Genomic DNA, 10,704 nt, shown 5'->3' with positions numbered 1-10,704 from the left:
GAAAATTTAGCAGATATACAGTATTTGATTGTGGGTGACATGATAGCATAGTGGGTAGTATTGCTGAAATATCATGATACAAAGTAGTATCATGATACCATGCAATATTGTGTTAATTCATCATTCAAATCTACAAAGTGAACCAAATTTACAGAAATACATAAATATAAATGAAAACAGACAAACCAGATTTTCCTCTCAGTACTTTATTAATGAGAATGAATGGCTATTGGAGAAATTCATTACGATCATGCAACTGGCTCTCATGCCGCTGACCCAAGTTCAAGCCCCGGTGCATCCACAGAGCAGCCTACCTTCATGCTGCGGACCAGAGTTCAAATCCTGACCTCGACTACACAATTTCAACAAACATTTCTCTCACACTCTCACTTCCTCATGTCCTAAATAAAACCTGTTTTACCCTGAGCCACAGAGATGGAATCCAGAAAAAAAGAAATTCCTAGCATTGGCACCTGAAGAGAGGGCATGTTCACTGTGTTAAGGAGCTTCTAATACTCCTGTAAAATTACCCTAAGACGCCTATTCATGGGATACCTAAAGTAAAATTATAGCTGTTCTTGATCCATTTAGATTACGTGCATAGTTTTGGTCTCTTTTGAAAGGTGACACTCTGACGTTTTATTGAGTAATAGAAGTCTGAACACAGTGAAATAGAAGGGATTTTTTTCACCTGAATTGTTTTTTTGCATGCAGATTCCTGTAAATGACTACAGCTGGGAGCTATTAACTGGAAAACACAATTGGACCACAGAATGAAGTCTTCCCTAGTCCAAGTTCAAAGTTGACAGAAAATTTATATTTTACATGTTTTTCTAAGGGTATGTCCATGTGTTTTACCAAAATCACCTTTTGGGGACTCCAAAGGGCCCCTGATAACCATGTGCACATACCTAGGATAAAAAAGGCTACTACTCTTGATTTTTCTCATTAAGAGCTATCATATCACAAGAAACCTTTGTGTACTTTTACGCACAGAAAAAGGAGACACTTGCCACTGGTTACACAGCTTTACGCAGACTTTTAAATTGAAGTGTTGAAACTCGCCCTTAAAGCAGCAGATCACATTTTTCAGTCATCCACACAATTTGTTGCAATAGGCTCGAGCTTTCCACAAAGGAAAGGGGGAAGGCACTTCCCTTCAGCAGGGACTCTCATTGGCTGTTGAAGGCTATGGACAGGACATGGAACCTCCTATTGGCTCAAATGAGGTGTAAATTGAAAGGTCATAGCCCAGTGGCCATTTTGAAATAAATCTGTAAGGAATATTCACAGGCAAACTGAAGTTATAACGGAGAATATGTGAAGGATTAGATACATCTGCCAGTAATGTGAAATGATGCAGCAAAAGTCTGTGGGGATTTTCTGATGTAATAATGTATTTTGAACTAAATACTGTCAAAACAGTCAGTTAAAAAACAAGAATACACAAAGATGTGTCAGCAAGATTTGCATTAAACAGTTAGTCCTTGGGCTTGCTTGCTATTCTACAAGTAATTGCTAACATAAATTCTGCAGAGAGACAGGTCTTTATTTCCTCACAATGACCTCTTTCTCTCTCTCTCTCTCTCTCTCTCTCTCTCTCTCTCTCTCTCAATCTCTCTCTTTCTCTCTATCTCTCTTTCTGTCTCTCTCTCTCTCGACTGATGCACAGGTATAGGCAGTTCACTTTCACAGCAGCAAATCAACATGTTTCTAGGCATGCTGGTTTCAGGCAGGAGACATAATGTGTGTGTGTGTGCGCACATATGTCTGCAGACAACGTGAACTGCATGCATGTATGTACATAAGTTCATACCCTTTGGCCCTAACTTGTCCATAAAGTGGGGTATAAAGCTACAAAATGCTACTGAACACAACATAAGTACATAAGCCCTTCCTGCCACCTAAGAAAAAAGTTTTATTCTACCAGGCATATGTTGTCATAAAATTTGCTTTCATCAACTTTATCATAATATACATTAGAAAGTCAGAATTTCACTCACTTTGTAGCTTAGTGTACTTGGCTAATCACATCATTGTGATGAAGTGATGATCACACGAAGGGATATATGTTAGTAAACTGTTTACTCAGAGAGAGAGAGAATGAGTCACATATGCACACTCACTAGTATCTCAAGAGTCTCATTTCGCCTTTTTACACTTTCAAATAATCCTAGCATTTACAAATAATCCTAGCATTTTAGTGAAATGTCGAGTGGTTTATCTTCACTAATGATGTGCACCGATTGGTTTTGTACATTTGTGTAACTCACCATTTCAGCGGATCACACCAAATCATTGCTATAATCTTTCTATTAAAGCCCATGTATAGTTTTTGCTGTTATTATGAAGGGATGAATTACAACAGGTTAATAAATCATATTACTGACACTGTTGTTTGTCAAGGACATTACATTTGGTGTAGAATAGTAATGACATTCTACAGACTTTCTATACATCTATACATGGTATAGTATGTAATGGTATGCAATGTTATGATGAAACAATGACTGAAGTTTAGGCTCATATTAAACTAAATTATACACAGCTCAAGAAATAACAAAGTATGCAATGTCTGTGTATACCTCTGTTGTAAATTGTGGCATTATTAATAAGCTTTGCTTCAATAGAGCAACTATTATATTAGAGCAACATTATAGCCTGAAGAATTATACAAGCCAACAATAAATGTAATAATACAGCATGGATATAATAGCAAATTGCTGTCCCAGTTTGAACAAGAAACGGATATTAAGAATTCCAAGCCATATAGAAAATACTGTAATGAGAAATGTATGTGATTTAGATCTGTTTTATCTTCTATTAATCTACTTCCAACAGTGCAGTATAATCTCTCAAAATGGAGAGTGGCAAGTGTGTAATGAGGACAGCATCATTTCTGATTTAGTTATGTTTGAAGAAGTATGGATGTGTATGCATGAGGAAGCAAAGCAGACAGAGAAAATTGCCATGGCTGAGTGTATTTTTTTTTAAAAAATTTTTCTTGTGTATGTCTGTATTTTTCAGGCTGCCCCAGATAACACCTTTAAGTGAGACAGCTCGTTGGTAGCTCTCACAGTCCAGCACAGCAAGTGAACCCTGATAATGCTTCCTAAGAGAGCTGCTGTAGATGGACTTATAACACTAAATATTAATTTCATGTTGGATCAGTTAAACGCTTTGACACTTTGCCCTTTATGGGTCCAAATGTCCTCCTATTCAATACGTGATATCATGGCCGTAGATTTGTCTTGAAGGTTACACTGTACCTATGTAGATAATTTTGTCATCATTTATTTTTCATAGCACTAGCCAGTCCTGACATAAATGCAATTAACATTGGTGTTGATTGTATGTTCCCTTTCAAAGGGAAATTCAACGTTGTGTTTAGCATAACACTACGGGGAGTGCCTCTCATGCGTGACCGGCATCTGACGCTTGTGTAAAATCATGCCTATTTATAGGCCTGCCATGATCAGGTGATGTGGCAATTAAGCGCGACGCGTGATATAAATATGGCACCTGTGAACCACGCCATCAGCCTTATCAGCGAAAGACTGCATGTCAGTTGTTTGTGTAAAGAAACAAAAAGACGTGTCATTTCCTCGCTATCTTTGCTAGGGACTTTACTATCCCTTTAAAAAAAAAAAAAAAAAAAAAGGGAAGGGAAAAAAAAGGAATGAGCAAGAGAAAAATGAGTGAGAGAATTCAGGAAGTGTGTTACGGCTTGCTCCCATTTCATCACGGGAGTAGTGCACACTTTCTGGGTGAAGTGTCTAGGGGTAGAGCATGTGATGGCAGCCTCGAGAGGCTGCACATGGTAATGCCTACATTAGGTTGCTCTGCTCGCAACTCGCTCTCTTCTCAGAAGCCAAAGCGAGTTGGGTTTCAGAGCCTCGCATCTCAGGTCTCATCTCTTGTGTTGTCTTCCGGGTCCGGCTTTCCGCTGGATTTTGGAGCTTATGTCACGACTCCTCCTTCCGCTGAAAACTGAGAGCAGCATATAAAGAGCAGCTTGGAGGGATTACTAAGGCTCGATGAGCCTTTTTTCTCCCCAGTGAAATTAAATCCCTCACACTGCAGAAAACTCCCCTTTCTTTCAGAACTGCATGAAAAAATATCAGGCTCCTGGGGGGAAACCATGCATAAGCCGTATTTATAACCCCACAATGTTTGATTATTCGGCCATTGTGGGGAATACACGGCATGGCTATTTGGCTATGCTGAAGGTGGAGGAGGTGCTTGCGAGCTACCTCTCTCCATTAACGGCAGGTAATTAGGGGGCCGGCTTTGCCATCCAAGCCACTGTGTAAGGCCACCGTGGCATTGGTGGGCAAGGCCTATGCAGTCGTAGTATTGCTTTTGGGTCACTGCAGACAATGACAGTGTTGCAGGCCTACCAAGCAGACCTGCTGAGTGAGCTTGACATATGGCAGCATTCAGCCAGTTCCTTCCCTGTTGTGTCTCCCTCGCACTAGTGTTGGCCCGGGCTACACTCGTGGATGCCCGGGCCAACACTAGTGCGAGGGAGACACAGAAGGCCTGTATGGCAGCTCGCGAACCCCTGCAGACAGCCAGGGGAATCGGGCGGCTACGGTCGCGGCTTGCTACAGTCGTGGCCTGCTACTAGGCCTGATCTGAGAATGTTCATAAAGGCCAAGCAGGCAAAGAAGAGCGGTCCTGAGGGGCCGTGGAGGAACATATCAGGGGACATGAGGTTGTTAGGACAGTTAGCCCCTAGTGCTACTGTAGGGCCTCCCCTAGCCAAGGCTGTCCCAAGTTTTCAGTGTTCTCTGGTCAGCGAGGTGTCACAGGGCAACGAAAATCTGATGCTTTTCCTCCAGTAGAATGTGGAATAGTTAATGTCACTAAAAGACCATCTGGCAGAGTGGAAATTACTGCCAAATGTGTCTCCACGGGTTCTGTCTACCGTAGAAAAGGGTTACCATGTCCAGTTTAGAGCTCGACCCCTCGGTTCAGAGGTGTGCTCACCACAGTAGTCAGCACAGACCAGAGCCGGACGTTAGCACAGGAAGTAAGATCCCTCTTGGACAAAGAGGCCATAGACCATGTACCCCGTTCCCTGAGGGAGGGAGGTTTTTACAGCCATTATTTCCTGGTCCGCAAAAAAAAATAGAGGAGTATGCGGTCAATTTTAGATCTGCGTCATCTGAACCGTACTATTCAGAAATACAGGTTCAAGATGCCCAAATGCTGATGCCCAAACTTATCATTCCACAGATTCAATTTGAGGACTGGTTTGTGATGATAGATCTTAAAGGTGCGTATTTCCACATAGAAATATCGCTAGCTTTATCCCCTCGCACCTTCACAAAGTGCATGGATGTCATTCTGGCTCCATTGTGACTCCAGGGCATCTGTGTACTAAACTACATGGATGACTGGTTAATTCTAGCATGATCCAGGGAACCGGCAGTTCAACATCAAGATGTTGTTCTCGCCCACATGAAGAGCTTGGGGCTCAGGTTGAACATCAGAAAAGTATGCTGTCCCCAGTGCAGTGGACAACTTCTCTAGGGGTTATAAGGATTCTACTACGATGAGGGCGTATCTATCCCCAACATGCGTAGGGTCAGTCTTATCAACACTGAGCGAGATAAAGCTGGATCTTGGGAGACAATTGGAGCTTATGGGCTGGTTGCTCAGGAGACCGTTCAATGGTGGCAGTGAAGTTGGGGGTTTCATCCAAGGATGAAACCTTTGAGAGTAATCAGTGTCACGTGGCGATGCCTACGTGCTCTGAGAATTTGAGTGTTCCTGGTTTCTATCCATGGGTCACACTCTAGGGGTGTCTCCTTAGTGCAAGAAGGTAATGACAGACACCTGCCTCACGGGCTGGAGCACGGTCTTGGACAGCTGTCCAGCTCACGGTCTCTGGAGTGGCCCTCATATGTAGTTGCATATAAATTGCCTAGAAATGTGGGCCATATTTCTAATACTGAAATTCCTTCTACCTTAATTGAGAGGTCACCATGTGTTTACAGACAACACAGCGGTGGTCTCATATATTGACCACCAGGAAGGATTATGTCCTCGCCGTCTGTTCAGGCAGGCTCAAGTAATTCTTCTTTGGGCAGAGGGAAAGTTTTGTCAGTGAGTGCAATGTACATTCTGGGCAACTGGAATGTGGGGGCAGACATCCTGTTGAGGCAGGGAGCCCAGGGATAGGTGGCTCCATCTATAAGTGGTGGAGTCCATATGGTGGAGGTTTGGCCAAGTGGGAGTTGATTTGTACGCCTCCAAAGTGACAACACACTGCTTGCTGTGGCTCGCCCTCACTCCTTCCGCATGATTAGGGCTGGACGCCATGGTGCACATGTGTCCGAGGTCACATCTGTACGCTTTTCCCCGATCGCTCTACTCCCACAAGTTCTAGCGAGAGTTCGTCAAGACAGTCTACGGCTGCTTCTAGTAGCACCTTATTGGCCAGCTCAAATATGGTTCTCAGAGATAATATACCTTCTGTAGGGCACTCTTTGGGAGATTCCCATCCGCAGGGATCTACTGTCTCAAGCCGGAGGGCTGATTTATCACCCTCATCTAGAACTATGGAAACTGTGGGTCTGGCCCCTGAGGGGCACCAGGTCATAGATTCTGGTCTCGCAACTGAGATTGTAGAGACCATGTTGAACGCTAGAGCACCATCCCAGTGACCCAGTGAACTGCACAATAGCTGCAGTCTTAGAGTTCTTACAAGGATGTTTGTGGGTGGGGTGGGCTCCTTCTACAATCAGGGTTTACGTGGCCACCATTTCGGCCAGCCATGCCCCTGTTGATGGAGCCTCTGTTTAATGAAGCAAAGGAAGATAAATGTTGCCTTTTATCTCTGAAAAACAAAGAATAAAACAGAAATGACAGATTTCTGAGACAGTTTCTAACCCAGTCACTAGGTTAACATAAATAACATCCTTAAATAATTTTATTTTACCTATCATGTAACATCAACGTTCAAAGAAGCTTCTAAGACACTCAAGGTTTGTGCTGAGTCTAACTGAAGCATGTACTGACACTTAAGGAAAGCTGTAATATTGTCTGTTTTACCCTGTATTAAAAGTCCAAATGTTGGCAGACATTTCAGCTATCATATTTGGTAGGTAGGGATATTTCAATTGTGACCATCCCTTTGATTCCTTAGTTTTGATTAAAAAGTTTTGAACATGGAAGTGATAGGCTTTCTGCAATACAATGTTTCTTTCACAATATCACGTATGCATATTTTATGTGCAGGCATTTACAGGAGCACGTGTTAGAATTTTAATGCTAAGCATGTTTCAACAGTGAGGAACCAGGGCTTAGTGAATATAAAAAGGCCCCACAAATGACCAAGTGTTAGCCAGGTGATAGTCTGCTGTGTTTCTGGCTCAAAATGACACTGTTCTATCACAGTTGTAATTTTATTTCCTTTCCACCGTAAGTCAATCATTGTCCAAGGCAGGAAAATTGTGATTTTCTGAGATTGAATGCATCGTAATACAGAGATGCAATCTACTTCAGACAGACAAAAAAAAAATTAAATTATAGTGGTTGGAGATTTATGGCATTAAAGATAAGGTAGAAAGGTTACTGTTGTTTCTCCTTAGCAAAGATATATTTTTTTTATGCTAGAACAGCTTGAGAGGAAGGTAATTATTTTCAAATGCAAATCTTAAAACTGAAGTGTGGAATTCTAATAAGGTAAAAAAAAAATAAAAAAAAAAGCTGTGGGCTGCATAGAGACATTACTCTATGCCATGTTCTTCCTATAGGAGTACTCTGTGAGATTCATTAAACTGACCATTTTAATGAAATGGTCAAAATCTGTTGCAGCACCAGAACCTGGGTCTTGGTATAAAAATGTAATATGAAACACTTGTCAGGTTTTAAAAAAAATAAATTTTTCAGTAATGGTAAAACACATTTAATAGTGTGCATGTTTTGGAGACTAAAAACAGAGTTATTAAAAACTGCATCTTTTATTGAGTTGAATGTAGCACACTTATGATAAGGGTTGAGTACTAAAATGAGACTAAAATTCAGGCATAATTAATTTGTTCCCTTTCAAAGGAAATTCAAGGATGTGTGAGCTTTACACTGTGAAAAGCGCATGACCGGTATCTGAAGCTTGTGTAACATCATGCCTGTTTATAGGCCTGCCATGATCAGGTGACATGGCAATTAAGTGCGTTGCGTGATATAAAAATGTCACCTGAGAACCATGCTGGCAGCCTCTGTTATCTGAAGCAAAGACACAGTTCACATGCATGCCCCAGTATGACCCCACGCAACGTCTCGTTCCCTTTTAAGGGAACAGGGTTACATGCGTAAACTAGACATTCCCATTCAAAGGGAACTCAACCATTTGTGAGCTTTACGCTGTGGGAACGAGAATACCCAGTCAGTCATACTGATGGCATGACTTGTTCAAAAGTCTGAGCTGGAGGGTCACTGCAAAACACACAAGCATGGGTTGGAACATATTTCCAGGTTGTAACATTAAATGAATGTGTGCATCATAGACTCTTAATTCCCTGTGTTTCCCTGCGGCTGAACTCTTGAAATTGTTCTCTCAATCTAAGTGAATGCACAGACCAACGTGCAATTGTCTTAAAGTACTCAAAAGTACCTCATGCTCGGACACCCGAAGCACGAGTTTGATGCGCAAGCTTTTAGCGAATGCACGCTTTTGGGTCTTCACTAACATTGACTTTGTTTACTTTCTACATGTGCTTTTGTTCTGGGTTTTTGTCCTGTCTCCGCCCGTCTTGTCATTGGTTGTTTCCCGTAGGTGTCATTATTTTCAGCTGTCTTGTGTTTCACCCCGAACGCGTTTTCCATTTAAACTCCTCGTGTCTCTTTGTACCTTGCGTAGTATTGAGTGTTAACTCCTTACCAAGTGGTTGTTTCTTGTTTCTCGTTTTTGATTTATGTTTATTAACCTTGTTTCTCGTATCTTGTTTCTGATTGTCCAGTTTGTCTGTTTGTAGATCGCCTGACCCATTGCCTGTTATTTCGACCATGCTACTGATTTGGATTTGTCTGCCTGACCCTTCAAATAAAAGTCTTTAACTGCACTTTCATCCATCCTCACCTTCATAACTTTTAATATGTGACACATAAGAATATCCTATTTTAGTCATTTACTGGTTTTTTGTTGTTTTTATGTAATCAGCTCAGGCAACTGCTCTCCGGTTGTTTTACTTTCACTAACCACTTAAAGTCTCAGCAGATCATCCAGGAACTACTCTGAATCACTACAGTGAGTACATAACTAATGAATGTATGTTGTTACAAGAGTGAGGAATATTAATCTAGAAATATCAACAATTCCCGGAAATTTAAAGTTTAGATAAAAGCAGGTTCAGCCCATAAATTTCCGAATAATGTGGTGAGCGTGAAGCTAGCCATCATTGTTATGAGATGGCTTATGTCAACTCATTATTCCTTAATTTTATCTAATAGTAATGTATGGAGCTTTACAGTGCTAGATTGGCACTCGAGTGACACCAATTCCAGGATATGTTGTGTAGACCAGGCCATTGAACCTAGGAACGTTAATGGGCAATTATAGGATGCATAACCCCTCAAAGTTTTGTGTTACAGTTATGGTGCCATGTGCTGTGTTGCTATTGATTTTTATTGGTTTTTACTCATAACAACTGCAGTGTTTCATTGGTCTGGGAGTACCTGTGTCACCATTTTCCTTTTGTACTGCTATTTTTTAACCCCAACATTCAAGTCAGTTAATTTCCTTTTCATTTCTGACAATGTGCGTGTCTCACGTGTCACTTCCTTTACAGCAACTGTAACTTACCGCCATTCCACACTATTTTTTTTATTGCTGATGCCTGCAGAGACTGGCAAATAAAATGCTTTTGACCATTCACCACTGTGAAAGGGTTTTTCTTTTTTTTTTCTTTTTTTTTTTACTTTTGTACTTTTTTTAGTCATTGTGAAATACTGATGTATTTGTATGCAGAGTCACGTATGGACCAAGAGTATGGGGCACAGTCAATCATACACTGATTATAATTACAATTATAAAGATATGTACATCTGAAAGGCATTGCATGAGCATCATTTTATGAATCTAAAATTTCCTGTGTAGATTCTGTCACTTTTGCATGCATAATATTTAGGATGGAAACTGCAAAATATATAGTATAATAAGCCACTGGTCTGAAAAAGGCAGTGAAGCAAAACAGGTAGAGTGAAATGTAATAATTGCTGAATCATAGTGATAAAAAAAAAAACATATTGCATACCAATTCAGTAGGTCTAATGGAATTTGGCAACTATATTCTGTAATAGAAAGAGGTATTTAATAACTCAATATGCAGTAAAAGAAAAGCTCATTTAAAAAAAATTATGCCCCACAGACAACTGATACTGAACTATCTCATTCTATTTCATTTTTAAGTCAGTCAAATACAAACACAAAAATGTTTTTATTTTCCTTTTTTTTTTTTTTTTTTTTACCACGAATCCAGGAGCTATAATGCTAGTAACATTGCTAGTATTATAATATTAGTATGTGTACTATTTATTTTGCAGAGTTGCCCTATACTGTATGTGTTAATGTGTATATGCTAATTATATCATTAAATGCCAACAAAAGAATGCTGCACTTAGCTAAACAACACCAATTATGCACATGCTAACAGGTGTAAAGGTAGGTGGAGAAAACAAATAATGGTCACTTTCTGG

Source organism: Ictalurus punctatus, chromosome 13, assembly GCF_001660625.3.
Source record: "Ictalurus punctatus breed USDA103 chromosome 13, Coco_2.0, whole genome shotgun sequence".
Taxonomy (NCBI): domain Eukaryota; kingdom Metazoa; phylum Chordata; class Actinopteri; order Siluriformes; family Ictaluridae; genus Ictalurus; species Ictalurus punctatus.
This window is presented reverse-complemented; position numbering follows the sequence as displayed.